The sequence below is a fragment of the Anser anser genome (assembly GCF_964211835.1).
Source record: "Anser anser genome assembly, chromosome: 5".
In the NCBI taxonomy this organism is placed as follows: Eukaryota; Metazoa; Chordata; class Aves; order Anseriformes; family Anatidae; genus Anser; species Anser anser.
The window spans coordinates 19,270,896-19,285,857 of NC_139725.1; the positions used below are offsets into that span (position 1 = coordinate 19,270,896).

At 41.3% G+C, this 14,962-nt stretch overlaps 2 long non-coding RNA genes across 2 annotated transcripts in view; both read right to left on the reverse strand.

Annotated features, from left to right (window-relative positions):
- LOC310900457 overlaps positions 1–14,962 on the reverse strand; it is a 288,227-nt gene that overhangs the window by 100,525 nt on the left and 172,740 nt on the right. The window lies entirely within an intron of this gene.
- LOC310900460 lies at positions 10,891–12,911 on the reverse strand. Its single transcript, XR_014585141.1, has 3 exons — positions 12,519–12,911; positions 11,696–11,837; positions 10,891–11,575 (listed from the first exon to the last, which is right to left on the reverse strand). It is a non-coding gene; the product is annotated as an uncharacterized lncRNA (long non-coding RNA).

The window sequence follows — 14,962 nt, forward strand, 5'->3', positions numbered from 1 at the left end:
CCTCGTTCTCAGGCAGCAAACTGTTCCATCACTTCAGCCATCTCACACAGCTTAATCCAAAGATTGGGCACCAGGACAAAAAAGGGGACCATTCTTTAAATAGAAATAGAGTTATTTTCTGAACACACCCTTCCCAATATTTGTAACTCTACTGCAGTATTCTAGAGCCCACCGCCTTTACTGGAGGGAAGACAATACCTTCTCCAGTAACTCAGAATGCTTCCTTTCTCCTCCTTTCTGAGGAGGAAAAAAAGGCATCGTCATAAAACAGCATTGTACTCAGCAATTAACCACACTGGTTTTATCATCATTATCATTATACTTAAGAGAATCCAATCAAGAATGAGGCCTCCATTGTGCAGCACATTAAGCAAGCGCATAATAAACAAGCAGTCCCTGCCATCAGTCACTTCGTATACTAGGGGTTTTAGAAGCCTTTCAAATTCGAATATTTCTAGGCATTCCAAAATGAAGCATCTGAAGTAATAAGTAAAGGAGGTCGTCTTGGAAAATGTCATGATTGCATTTAAATAAATTGGCCTAGTTAGATTAAATGAATAGCTTTTAAAGAAGTAATTCTTTCTCCATTCTGTGCAGAGGTTCCATCGCAGACCACCAGTATTCAAAGTAAAGAGCTTGTGAGAAACAGCTGGATTGAGTGAAAAATCGAGAAACAGTCTGATATGCAGTCAAGCCCATTTAATTACGCTTGCTAATTATATTTCCCATGATAATTATATACAGTATTTAAATGCAGCATGCTATTTCCTGTTCAGAGTGATTAAAAACACCCCCATGATTGGTGAAAAGCTCTGGGTAAGACATACGACATTTCAGATGTTGCTGATAAGACCCGCTCCCTTGCAAACAGGAAAAGAGCCTCAGTCAGAGCAGTACGGGATCTGAGAAGCAGCCGTGGGCAGATTAACCGCACGACACCTGCAGGGTACGGCGCTGCCGAGCCTGCTCCTCACCTGAGAAAAGACTCCCAGATAAATCCCTTAAACTATCTGCTGTATCTGTGCTTGTGGGTCAAAATATTTAAATCTGGGTTCTTCAAGTTCAGCATCCTGCTCTTTATTAGCACATCTAAAGAAGACTTGCAGAACACCCAAGACTCCAAAGGAACAGAAGCCAGGATTGCTGATTCCTTGCCCCTTTCATTACTGTGCTGAAGGTTATTATTCGCAGTTTTGGTAGTGCCCGGGTCCTCACAGGTTTTATACTCCACACCTACATCAGAGAAGCAAGCTTATGAGGAAAAGGAAAAGCAGGCAGCACGGGAATACAGTCTAGGGGGAAGCCTTGCGACCCTGGGAATAGCACATGTCCCACACCAGCAATCTGTAGAGAGACATGAGGCCTCTCTGCAAGCTGCTCTTGCTCTGTATCTTTCTTTTTAGGAGTATCTGCAGATTTGTAGTACTAACCTACCTAGCCTCTGGGCAAGCTACGTGATAGAATAGGAAGGGAATCCCTGCATTTCGTCATGTGGAAGTGGTTTATAGGAGAGAATTGGACTTCCCAAGTCCAAGCCCTCCCCCAGGACAGTTGGCGCAGCAAAAATCCTTTGAATAAATGTCTCCCTTTTGGGTTGCTGCATTCACACACACTATTTTTTTACTAGACATGAAATATTTGTCATTGTTAAGAAGGCATGGCATTTAGTTTATAAGCATGTTCTCCTGGACAATCCCAAAAGGGAAGTATTGCTTCTTGAAATGTTGTAAAGGAAAATGCTTCCAGGAGTTGGCCTTTGAACTAAGTTTCTGCTTCATTTAACCACTGGATTTGACAGCAGTGGAGCTCCTAATTTCTTTACAGAATGAAACACTTTCATTTCTGATCAACATAGGCTACGTGTATTTGCAACACTGCAGGACAGTCCATGGAAGAGCTGCTGATATTACATGAGATCTAAATAAGCTGAGTACAGTATGGATTTCTGGGGACAACTGCAGATCATGGTCTAATTAGGCAGAACACAATGGGAATATTGAACAGCTGTTGTTACTGTGGATGCAGCTATAACCTCAACAAGCAGAACAGAAAATACCAACCCCTCAAGCCTCAGGAATGTTTCTTACCGGCATCTGCAATCCAAAATGGATGAGGGCAACCTGAGGCCAGCTCCGAGCCACCCCAGTGGATCGGGCATTTTCCACAGGGGTAGCACTTCAGTTAGCCAGAACTCTGCTTTTTGCAGCTGGAGATGGAATCGGGGCACGTGGTAAGGGCTTCATTTTGTCAATCATAGAAAACGCAGTCTTATAAGATAAGACAGCACAATTAGATGAAAATGGGGAAGGAGTACAATAAGGTTTTAATCTACTTGTAAAGGTGCAGTGCCAGATTTAGCAAACATGGCCTGTAAGGGGAACCTTTTTTTTAACAATTTCTGTATTTTGGCCATTCTTGCAATTTTAAGTATTCTAGTTAAATGAGCACAATAAGAGGCAGATAATTTGTTGTGCCAGCATAACTCCTGTATAAAGGCACTGTTTACTAACTCTGAATAACTCCAGATTTACACCACTCTGACTGAAATCAGAATCTGGCCCAGAAACATTATACAAGGCAAGTATTTACATCTGGGAGTACATAAGCACCAGAAACACCAGAACCTTTGATTTAAAAACAAAACAAAACAAAAAAAAACTATCATTCAAACTGATTAAGATGTGTCTTAATTTACTGGTTTGAGGTTTTCCAGTTACATTCCCTAACTCTCTCTCTTCCTCTTATACATTACTCTTCCCTGTCTCCCTCACTCCTTCCGAGTGAGAAAACATGCCTTTTAGGCCTTTCAAAACGTTTTAAACTCCGAACTAAAGCTCCATTCCCATCTCGATCCCATGAACCAAGCTGCTTGCACTATTTCAGCAGTTAATTAACAATGAATGCCTTCCTTTGGAAACTGGGTGAAGCAGGGTGGGGATAAAAGATGAAGAAGGCTGAGGACAGACATAACAAGAATGGGGAGGGAGCAAAGTGGGTGGCTTATCAAATTCCACAAATACCAGACATGGAGAGGTGTTGATTTGTTGCTGGGAAAACCCTGTTTGTTTATGGAGTTTAATCACCTGTTGTATGTTTGTTGTTCAAAACACATGGGAGACAATGGGATTGTTTGCCTGCGATGTACCGAAATACAGTACAGTAAGGGTTGTACATAGAGGAAGTTTAAATCGCTGGTACGTGTAAATTGGAACAGCTCAGATCATTAACAGCCAGCCTCCTGATCAGGCTGTGTGAAGGAGGAACGAAGAATGTGCCCAAGGTTGACAGTCAAAAGAAATTCCTCCTTTGTGACCCATAAAATAAATATAATTCTCTGAGGTGAGGCAAAGGATTTTGGAAAACAATGCATCCCACATCGCCCTAATATCTGTCAGCAAGGCACTGACTGTCACATAGTTTGGGCCTCTTTTTCTTCTATTGCTTCTCCTTTTTCTTTTATTTTTAAGGGGCAGCTGGACCGGGTGGCAAGGGCAGAGCTGTCTGCATCACTGTAAAGGAAACACCAGTTCAAATCCTGTTTCTGAGCAACTCCTCTGCCCAGGCTGCTTGTACCAGATGGCATTTTTGCATCTTTCACACCGTCCCGGAGAGCACAATTCACACACCCCATTTAAGAGCTGTGCTGCTGGTCTGCAAAAGGACTCTCCTACCTCTCTTCTCTTATCACTCTGGTCCTGCCCTCCTGTTTGTCCTTTTGGTTCACCTCACTTCTATCTGATTTCTTAAACACGGTGACATTTTCTCTCCTAGAACTGGAATTCACGCCTCTGTGTGCCGTCTGGTTTCCGTATCCTCTTTTCTCTTCTTAAAGTTCACTATCCTTTTTGGTATCCGTATCTTAAGGACACATATCAGAATATAGAGGTTCTGTGAAAATGCATCTCCCAGACGAAAAATGCAATACATCTCTCTGGTTTACCTCATGAATAATCTAGCTACAAATGTAAACTCAACAGGCTTAAGCAGCATCATGTGTTTTCTCTTGCAAGTCTGCTCCTTCTTCTCATCCATCACACAGGTCTGCAAATTCAGAAGCATCTTCAGCCATCTCTGAAATCTTGTACTTTATCCCTCCATCCCTGAGCTTTGTCAAGATGTTACCCTCTACCACCAATTGTTCAGGGATGCCAGCATCCCTCAACCTGAAGTCAAGCTTGCAAACAAGCACTTTTGTACTTCATGCTTTCCCCATAAATGTCTGTGAAGCTATTCAGTTATTTTTTTCCAAACTTTCTCAGAAATAATGCTCACAAATAACCTCATAAAGAAGACACTGTAACTTTATCTCAGACTGATTCCTTGAAACGGCCTTTTTGTTTATATATAAACACTTTCTCAGCTTCAGCTCGTAGCCTCTTTGGGACAGGGACCTTCTATATGTACAGCTCTTAAAACAGATAATTTTTGTTCCATATGTACATGGAAATGTGTCAACATAAAAATAGCAAACAAAAATTTTCTTCTAAGAATCACAGCCCTTATTCACAGTTTAAGGGAAACTATTAACCTTCAGTGTTGCAGAAAAAAACAACACGCCAAGCTGGCCCATGTACCAGAAGGCTCTGAACGAGAGGAAATTCAACATGTGGCATAAAACCAAAGTGAGGGGTTTCTGACTTATACACACGGCAGAAATAGGGCTCTTCAACAGACAAAAAGTTCTACATGCAATGGAAATTGTGATCTTGCACAGTCTCTGAACAAGGCAGCAGCACAAAGTTACCGCTCCTTGGAGATGGCTGTCTACCTTTATTGTGGTTGCATGTGGATGATAAAGTTGGTGTTTAGATTTCATTTAATATCTTCTCAATTTAAAACCAGTGTGATGTTCAGTCATGGACTTCTCAACTCTGGTCTATAAACAAGCTCCCAGTAAATTTTCAAAGGCATATAATTGATGTAGGAACCAAAATTCTATTTTCCAAAGGGATTTATGCATGTATGAGGAATGTATGAACTTAGCACACCTAGGCAATAAATCCAGCTGATTTCAGGAAAGTTCCTATGTAGCTTTGATATTTTGAAAATGCAGCCCTTTGTGTTATGGGCTGAATTTTTTTCTCATTTCCCTCACTATTACAATGAAATGAATCTTGACCATCTGCCATGATCTAAAACATGTGCTAGAATTCAATCAGCAGAAATAGAACAGTGACAGTCACAGCTGACATCTAACTTGCTTTCCCCTCCTGACTGAAATGATATTTCTGTGTTTATTTCAGTGAGTACAAACGATGCTGAGTTCACACACCTGAAGAATGAATTAACCTGCTAAAATTTCCCATGGGGCAGGTAGGGTGCAAGCTGAGATGTGCCCATGTAAGTTTGCTTTTATGTGTGGCTCCTTCTCCGACACAGATACCTAAAGGGTTGCAAGACTAGGCCACGCTCGAGGCCCGCCGGCTCTATGCTGTTTGCATTGAGCCCCTCCATGAAGCTCAGCTGATGTGTTTTAACAAAGACTTGGAGTCATTCATACCACTTGGCAATTCAGACCAACCCTTTTTTGCTGAAGCTGTAAAGACCAGCATCAGCTGGTTCTCATTGTGAAGTGGCTCCCCCAGTCAGTTTCACTTCATGGACACCAGCACAAAGTCATTAAAGGCAGTGGTAAATGACAGAAGAGTGAGACCCTCCTCCACAGGACAATGTCCTCCTGAAGTCACTGAGCTTCTGCCTCAGGTACTATTCGCCATCAGACCGGGCTGGATTTGTCATAAATAGCCAGAGGCAAAATCCCATTGGGATTCCAAGGCCTGTGTTTCCAAACACTTGGGAAAGGTGGCCCCTTCTGGAAACATCTGTTTTTATGCAGCCCCCTGAGTCAGCAGCCCCATAGGGCCAGAGGAGAGCGAGACTTAGCTACAATTTTGGCTTTAGGGATAAACGCTCGCTCCCCTCCTCTGGAGGAACTGAGCTGCTGCCAGCAATTAAGGCACTGAAAAGCAACTCATCCTTCCCTAGAGAGCGTAACCTCTGGCCACCAGTAATTAGAGCCGCTCTTGTGGCTGCGGTTTCGCCAGAGCGGCCTTCCCGCGGCAGTGCCAGAGCAGCGCGGTCCCACCCTGCATCGCTCGTGCCGGTGCTGCCACGCACCACTCCCTCTGCGGCACCGGTACTGCTGGTGGTGCGTCTGTGCAGTGAACTGGGGCAGGGAATAAGTCCAGTTTAAAAATAGCCTGGCAGGGAAACACTTAGTTTTTTGTGTGTCTTCCTCCAAATTGGATCAAATTCCTGATCCGTTTCACAGCAGAGCCACAAACCAATCCGCCAGGAGAACCGAGGGGCCCGTGCACTGCAGGAGGGAAGATGAAACAAGCAGTGGGGAAAGGCTGGAAAGGGAATACCAGAAGCCAGAACTGGTGCTGAAGACTTAATCTTGTCAAACCACAGGCTCACTCTTCCAGCCAGGAAAAAGTCAGCAGCTGCTGACCAGCACTGTTTTTTCTAACACTTCAGAGCCCCCTTTGAACTCTTTCACAGTCCTCGGGGGATTGTAGCCCACAGTTAGGGAAACTCTGCCCTGGGCTGGCCATTCAGTTGTAAGACACTGGGACCAATTTTCCAAGGAACAGAAATTTCCCTAGCTGTTGGCACACGAAAGCTATCTGCTGGGGAACGTGCCTTTTTCCACCCAGTGTGGTGAGAAATCCCGAGGATTCTGATGGGGAAAAATGCAACTGGTCAAATATAGCTCTGGTTAGAAAGTCGTCTTCACCCACAACACGTGTTGACAACAACAAGCAAAAAATATTTTCTTTAAAAGGTTTATGGCAAAAAAAGGGGGTTTCAAACACACTAATGGCAGAATATTGCACTGATAGCAACAACAGAAATAATCAAGAGATCTTTCAGTTTCGAAGCACTGGCCAGCCATATTTAAAACAGCACTGAAAATGAGAGGTCTTGTGTTGAATTGTTTGCCTGTAATGTACAACAACTTCCTAAGCTTCATGGGGAAATTGAATGATTTGTGACTCATGAGGAAAACATGAGTTACTTCTTTTCATTTTAGAGTATAAATGCAAAGATCTGTGTATGAACAAGGAGCTAAACAAACGTTTGGGTTGTTAGTAGCAGATATTTCATCCGCTTTGAAACCTGAATACTGCTTTTCTGAAACAAAACAGACTGTGGCAGGACACAGTCTTGAATTATCGATAGGAATATTCATACATATCTAGTTGCTGGGGCAAAGAGGCAGGCAAAAATGAATGCCAGATTCTTGGAAAGACTTGCATATTTTACAGAAGAAATTAAAGCCATGCTGTCTAAAGAACATTGTTTAATAATATTCTTTCTTTCTGCCACCCTATGTTCTTTTGGTTCCTTTGTTATTCAGTGTATTCAGGACAGATATTTAAGTGTGTGCATAATATTAAGCAAATGTTTCAGAGCCATGGGCTTTAAAGTTTTCAGTTAAAGTTCTGAAGTTAAGAGCATATTTTAGTGGTTTCCTGAACAGGATTTAGAGTTTTTTTTCCTTTTCAAAGTCTTGAGCCATGACCTTTAGCTAGAAGCATTTGGGTCTTTGTTGTGATAGCACCAATCCTTGATTTAGACGTGTAGTCTCTAACAAACAATATGTTTGTGTTATTTGAATGTTGTCCCCTTCCATACACGTAACTATCCAGTGCAGGTCAATGACAAAATTAGTCAATTTTTCTAAATGAATTTCAGATATTTCCTAAAGTAATGCAATCAGCAATTTGTTGCCATAGGTCTTCTGTTTCTCTGATGATTCATATTCCTAAAATGAGGGTTTATTTCATTCAATTAGTGTATAAAAATATAATTAAAGTCAATTTGGATGGCCTAACAATCCCATTTAAAGTGAGGAGATTTCATCCAAACTGTACTCAGTGTTCAAAATAACAAGGCTTCTACCCAAAAAGAGAAACTCAGATTTGGCTGATTCTACTAAGCATTATTTTAGGCAATGCCCAAACATAATAGTTAATGAAGAAGAAGGCCAGCATCTCTCCAAGGACTCCAGCAAACACAGTCTTCCAGCAGTCCTTAAACCGCAGCACGGAAAACCGAGCCAAAAGCCAGTAGAGTGGTATGGTTTATCTGACTCAGTTGATCTACTCCAATTGAGGGGGGAAATGTACCATTAGTTAGATTAGATTAATGCGGCTCTTATAGTTAATTTACTAAGCAAATTCCCCTTTATGTCTGCTTTCTTTTCTCTTTTGTCATTTCCTCTTTTTTTTTTTTTCTTTCCTTTTTCTTTCTGTGAGAAAAGATGTGAGATCTCTAGCAAGGAAAAGAGAGAACACGTTAAATACCTCATTATCTCCGAGGTCTCTGTTGATTTAGACTTCTAGCAAGAGAAATGGAGTTCAGTTCATCTCTGACTGAACTGACACTGCAGATAACCCCAGCACATCCATCTCAAATTGTCAGCTCAAGACAAATTACCTTCTCTCCAGGATACTCTCTTTCACTGATTACCTACTACTCAAATTAAATGCCATCTGACTTCTGAGAGTCTTTTGTTTGTCAGATTCCACTGGATTATGCAAAAATGATGGGGGGAGAATCTCGTGTGTTTGAAGTCTTGAGAACAGAGTGCACAGGCCTTGCTTCCTCATCCAGCTTTGGTGGAAGAGCTAGGGCTTTTCCTAATCTGTTTGCTGCCCCACAGTATAGTAAACTTTACTGTCAATAAGAAAGATAAAACCTAAAAGCCTCCTGAATAATGCCCTAAAGCAAGAAGATACTGTGAAATCCTAATGTTTGGTGACAAATATTTCACAGAACTAAATCTGAGACTGAGTTTAGAATAAAAGCCCTGATTTTAGTTCATTTGAATCTTTCACTTCATTCATTTATTTTAATGTGTGAGAGAAAAAGTCTGTTAGGAAATACTTCAAAGGTGGAACTAATAATTGCAATCATGTTTACCTAAGGTTTTGTCTCCAAGACTTTTGGACTTTTTATTTCATTAAACCATAAGTGTTTGGCCCAATATTTTCCACGCAGTCACCTCAGGCTGTTTTATGTGTTTTTTTGTTGTTGAAACTTTCCCATTTTCCAAAACAAGATAAGAGGAAGAAAAAGAAACTATTTCGGTGTTTTGCAGAGAAGCACTTCCAAGAAACCCATACTTGAGAGAAGGGATTTAAATTATAACAGATCAAGGGCTGCCTTTTGCCTTACTGCTGAGAGTTTGCCCAGATTTGGTTAACTTAAAAAGAGTTGAGAAGTTAAAATCTGCCCAATGCTTTGACAACACAAGAAATTTATAGGCAAAGGCTTCCATTGTCAGCAGGTACTGAGCATGCCTGGCCTCTTCTGTGCGTGGTCCTGACATGCATGCCGCAGGGGTGGAGGGGCTCAAGGGCCTCCAACCTGACCCAGCCATCGGGTCTAAAAAGCCTTTGGACAGATCCAGGGGCTGCCCAGGAGCTTCTGTGCAGTTGTTGCTGATGGCAGCTGGGGGCTGCTGTGGTGTTGGGCATTGGGAATCAGAGCAGAGAACTGACAAGGTCTACATTTGCTCGAGCAGCATCCTGGCCAGAGGCCTGTCGGGCAGGCAGGTGAGCTGTCCTCGGCAGAGCCACCTGGAGCTCCGTCCTGAATGTGCAGAGTGATACTAGGTGATTTTAAATATAAAGCTGTATTATAAAGCTGAGGGGTTTGGAAGAGGAACCTCCCAGGTGGGGCACGTGCCATTAGTAGGCAATTTTGAAAGCAATTAAGTCTCATGGTGAGGCAGCACCCCAACTAGAAGTGCTATCCTAAGGTAAGTGTACTTAATGTCCATCTGTGGGAAGACAAGACCACTATCTGAAATGAGTATTGCGAAGTATGATGGTTCACACTATAAAGGCTGGGAGACACATAGACAACTGAAGAAATACTATGGCTAAGTGATACAATAGCTGTAACAGGCTGAACTGAGGCTACCATGTTTCCTTGATTCTGAGATTTCACATTTGTGCATTAGCCTGCAACAGGCAAGTTCCTCTATCTCTGATAGTTGTGTGTTCACTGTACATTCATAGGCATTTATGTTACAGCCTGCATTGTTTAGCTAAAATGACAGTGCAGGCCTGCACTCACTTTGCTACACTCATGTAAATGTATACATATGCACATACATTCACGTAAAGATGAGGTTTGTATTTATGTTTGAAAATACATTAGAGCTGGGATCATTCCCTGCATGTTTCAGGATGGACTTCAATGCAAATGCAATATCTGCTGCAATTTTCTAAACACAATAAGGGCTTGCCTACATTGCTCTCAGCATGAATTTGGGCTCTTACAGATATATCAAATTAAGTGTTACATAGCTAAGGAAGTGTATAGATTGCAAAGGTACAGGTGGATGAAGTTGCATCCCAACTAAATATTCGCTCAGTCAACTGCAGCTGAAATGCAGCAACTCTGTTAAAGCTACAGAAGTGTCTTAGACTACTCTGCCAACATTTAGATTCCATAAAATAGTATTTGCTAGCAATATTTTATGGGTGGCCCGCTGATATCAATAGCCAACCAGGCAATCCCAGTGAAGTCAGTGAGAGTTTTGCCAGACTAAGGAGTGACATTTAAGTCCTGAGATATAAATTCTTTCTTTTGGGGAAAGAACAGTTCTGAAGTTAACATTAAACCACATTTGCTATTTCTATCTGAAAAGTTCAACATAAAACAATCCCCAGTTTAGTGGATATTATTGACTTGCAAAAACAAACAAACAAAACCACTAGATTTCTTATCATTGATCAATTTAAGGCAGAAATTAACCTTTTTCATTCTGAAATTATTACAAAAAAAGTAGAGATAAAATAATAATAATACCAATTGCTAATAAATTGCATATAGAAACACCACATTTGTGCACTTAACTCGCCCCTTTTTTTGGTATGCTTAAATGTTTTCCTCAAATGAATCTTTGAAGATTTCCACTTTGTTAGAGAATGAAAGCTCCTGGTGGTAACATCTCTGGAGATGGGGCAGTGATTAATCATCACGCCTTGTCCTTACCAAACTGAGAGAACTGCAGACAACTGCAGGGAGAAGAAGAACGGCTCCACAGAGGACATGAAGGATTTTATTTCACATAAACCAGAGCAGCAACAGTGACAGGCACTCTCATTACCCTACCCTAACTTATGTGTGTTTCTCCACACATACTCCAGCAGCATACCCCGACACACTTGTATTCTTCCTCCGGTTTCATGAATTCCTTTCTGCTTAGTGGCACAGCTTGGACAGGATGGACAGAGAGCATCCTCACCCAAAACAGCATTTTGCTCATTGGCCGGAGCACTCTCTGGGGAAGTGGGACATGAGACCCAAGTCCCTCGAGGCAGAGGAAGAAACTGAACCCTGACCTCCTCAATACAGAGATCAATGGTCATGGGCCCCTTGCATGTCCTAAGTCACGGATTTCCCAGGGCCGCTGAGGCTTTGGTTGTCCAGCCTCCTGCTAACCCAGTCCTCCCAAGCAGTCCCTTTGCCTTTGTATTCAGTCTCACACTTCTGGCTCCCGTCCGGTCACTGAGGGCTGATATTCCTGGTGTCCCTACTGAGTTTCTGTGTGCTACAAAAGAAAATTCAGTAACTAGCCTCCTTGGCATCCTGCTTGTATACTTCTACTGGCAGGAAAAGGAGGAAGAGAAATAGTCATTCCCCATAAAATTGCCTTGTTTTAAGTGCATACCTCTTTGTCCTGCCACAGACCCAAGCACCTCCTTTCTATCTGGGTAGTCCTTGCTACTGGAAATGGCATTTTCATATCAGAGACAGAAGTCCCTCAGGAAAGATTACCTTCATTGCATGTTTCTTATCTGAGCAGTGGTACACTGAAATGGAAAACCACCAGAAGCTGACATCCTTCCCCAGTAAAATGTTAATACTGTTCATTGTTTAATTTAATTAGTGCCTTAGTCATGGACCATCATTAAGCTAAAATGGCTTTCTAGGATGCAGCCCATAGTGCAGTCTCTCTGTTGCTTACAAGTAGAGTTTGGGACTCCCATTACAACACCCTCCCGAGATCCTCTTAATTACTGAGAAAGATTTAGCACAATCTCTATCTCCCAAGACAGAAAATAATGCCTCCTTTCCTTCATTTCTTGCCTGCCTGATTTATTTAGATTGCAGGATCTTTGGGGCAGAGATTAAATCAGTATAGTATTCGTGGATACAGTGTATAGGTCTGAGAAAGTGGTTTCTTTGACATTTTATTTATTGGTAGAGCCATTTTGTGCCTTGCTCAGATCTATCAGTACAGAAACCTAAGGACAATCAGCACCCTGCAGAATGAAAAGTTTAGCTGTTCATAGCACCACTGCCTCCTTTCAGCTTTACACCCTTCAGGACATGTTGCCAAGAAGTATACAATGCTAAACAACCATGCTAGAAACAACTGGAACTGTGGATGTTGTTCACATCTCAGGATCAGATCTGCTTTTGTTCACACCACTACCCTTTCTATTAAGCTTAAGAAGAATCTCAGTTGTACAGATGGTACCCAGACTGACCTTGAAGTGCCCTGAAGAAGTCTGTATGGCCAGGAGCAGGTTCACCTGAATGGCCACAAGAGGATGTGACTCCCCTTCTGAGTCAGGCTCCTACAGCCCCAGCTAAGAGATTTCAGCAAGGATTCTTGTGGGCCCAGGTGAGTTTGGTCATGAGGCACAGCTGTAGGTGCTACAAAGAAGGTATGGCCATTACAAAGGAAGTGATAAGAGGAAAGAAAAAACAGAAAGGGCTTTTTAAAGCAGAAACACTTGGAAAGAATTTGCTAAGAATCTAATAAATAATTTGGGAAGAATAAGCACCCAAAGATACTCCATTACATGGACTGCTTGCAACTAGATAGTGATCAAGCTTACTTCAGAGAACAATCCTGCACTGGCATGAATATGCCTAGATGACCTTTTGCCTCTTTAATTGCAATGACTCTGTAATAATAAAAAAGACAACAATGTTGTGCATGATAAAAGGAGTATTTGCAACTAAAAAGAGTATTTCCACATTAAGAAACTGGTTGGCTATCCAACCACAGTAAATATTTAAAACTGCACCACAGTGAGAAAGAGCAAAGAAGACAGTAAAAAAAAAAAAAAATAAAGAGAGAAAGAAAAAAGAGAGAGGGAAGAGTAAGTAAAGTTTCAAAGGCAAAACCTTCCACTGTGTGTAAGCTTGCTAGTAAGAAAAGACAGGGATAGAAACACCATGTCTATTAACATCACCAGGTGCTAATGAACAGTTTTGGAAACTTGTATTGAAATTCATGCCTAGTGATCTGAATGTGAGAAAATGGTTGATTTATTTTTTATTTTTTAATTTTAATAATTGCCTTTTAAATCAGGTGGCTTTTAGTTTAGTGAATCTCTGATGGCTCTATTTGCTAGAATTGCTTATAACCCTGGGCCCAAGTTCTAGTTTTAAAGAGCCAAGACCAACCAAGTATTTCCATTTCTAGCAGACAAAAATATGTTAATAGTAACAAACAGCTCTGAACTGTACAGTAAAGGCACTTTTTTTTTTTCACAGAATAAAAAAAAAACAAAACACAAACCACCTTATACTGTATTGAGGTAAAGTAAAACATTATGAATCTAAGTGTCAGCCAAATATATGGTAACCAGCTCAGACAAGAGTCCTAAACACTGCAGGAAATGCAGATTAATATCATAGTTTTCTGTATGTAGCCCATTGATCTGCATTTCCACATCCAGCAAATGTTACAGGGTAAGTTCCTATGCAGAGCTCTTCATTTCATTACTATTTCCCTTGCAATTGTAACTGCAAAATCAAATGCAGTTCAAGAGACAGTAATATGTAAACCAAAAGGGACCCTTCTATTTCGTCTCGCTGTTGCATTTAGATCTAATTTCAAAAGCTGGAGATACACTTCAGACTTTTTTAAAATGCCCCAGAAAGGTGTTTTTTATCTTCTGGATATTCTCTGTGCAGCTCTGCTTCTGCTTTGTGAGTATGTCTGGTCATTTCTTTGACATGTGAAGACCAGGGCTAGGAACTCAATCAGCATATACATAAGCAGCTGCTTAAAGTTAAGCCTAAGACTATGAGTAGTTATGTCAAAGTACTATTTCACAGCATAATGTAATCAAAGTCTCCCAAACTCAGGAGGGGACAACTGTTGGTATACAAATTCTGCTGAAAATAGTAGCATTTTGTGATCTGGGAGAAAACAACATTTTGAAAAAACACATTTTATTTTGTCCTACTTCATTAGATAAAATGCCAGTTTTCCAGCCATATCCTAAGACAGAAAAATTCCTAAACTCAGGGTTTCAATTTTGTTTAGCTCCAAACATGTAATTGCAGCGTATGGAGGGAAAACCTCAACGGTGCCTATGTCAAAGTTTGCATGGAGCAACTTTCTTACTGCCATGACTGAAGACACAGTCAGTAAGTATGAACACCGCACAGTCATACACTTCCACAATATTTCTTGTTTCTTTTCAGTTTGGTAACCACCTATAGAAAAATAATCACCCGGATCCCAATCTTTCCTTCCTCTGCACTGCCGGCTTTCCAGTTCTCCAAGCTTCCCTTAGCTTTCTTTTTTACTTTTGCTCTCTTTATACTTCTGTAGTTGTGCATATGATTCAGCAGTGCTTTTAGGTCTACCTGGAGACTGCTCAGCTGCTGCCAAGTGGAAGGGGTTATTTTGGAAGTTTGTGTAATATCTCACTTTCCCCTGATATGAGTTTTCTACAAAGGGCCAACAAGAGGAATCCAGAAAACATACCTTACATAGAAATTGTTCAACCAGCTGTCAAATAGTTCAACTGTCAGTGTTTGACAGCTTGAAGTTTATCTTGTGGTACCAAAGTAGCACAATAAGATACCACATCTACATAACACACCAGCTAGAAAATTATTAAGCAATGCATCATATTAACAACCAACAGGACAGATCTTTGTCTTCTGTATGTAACCAGTGCATGCA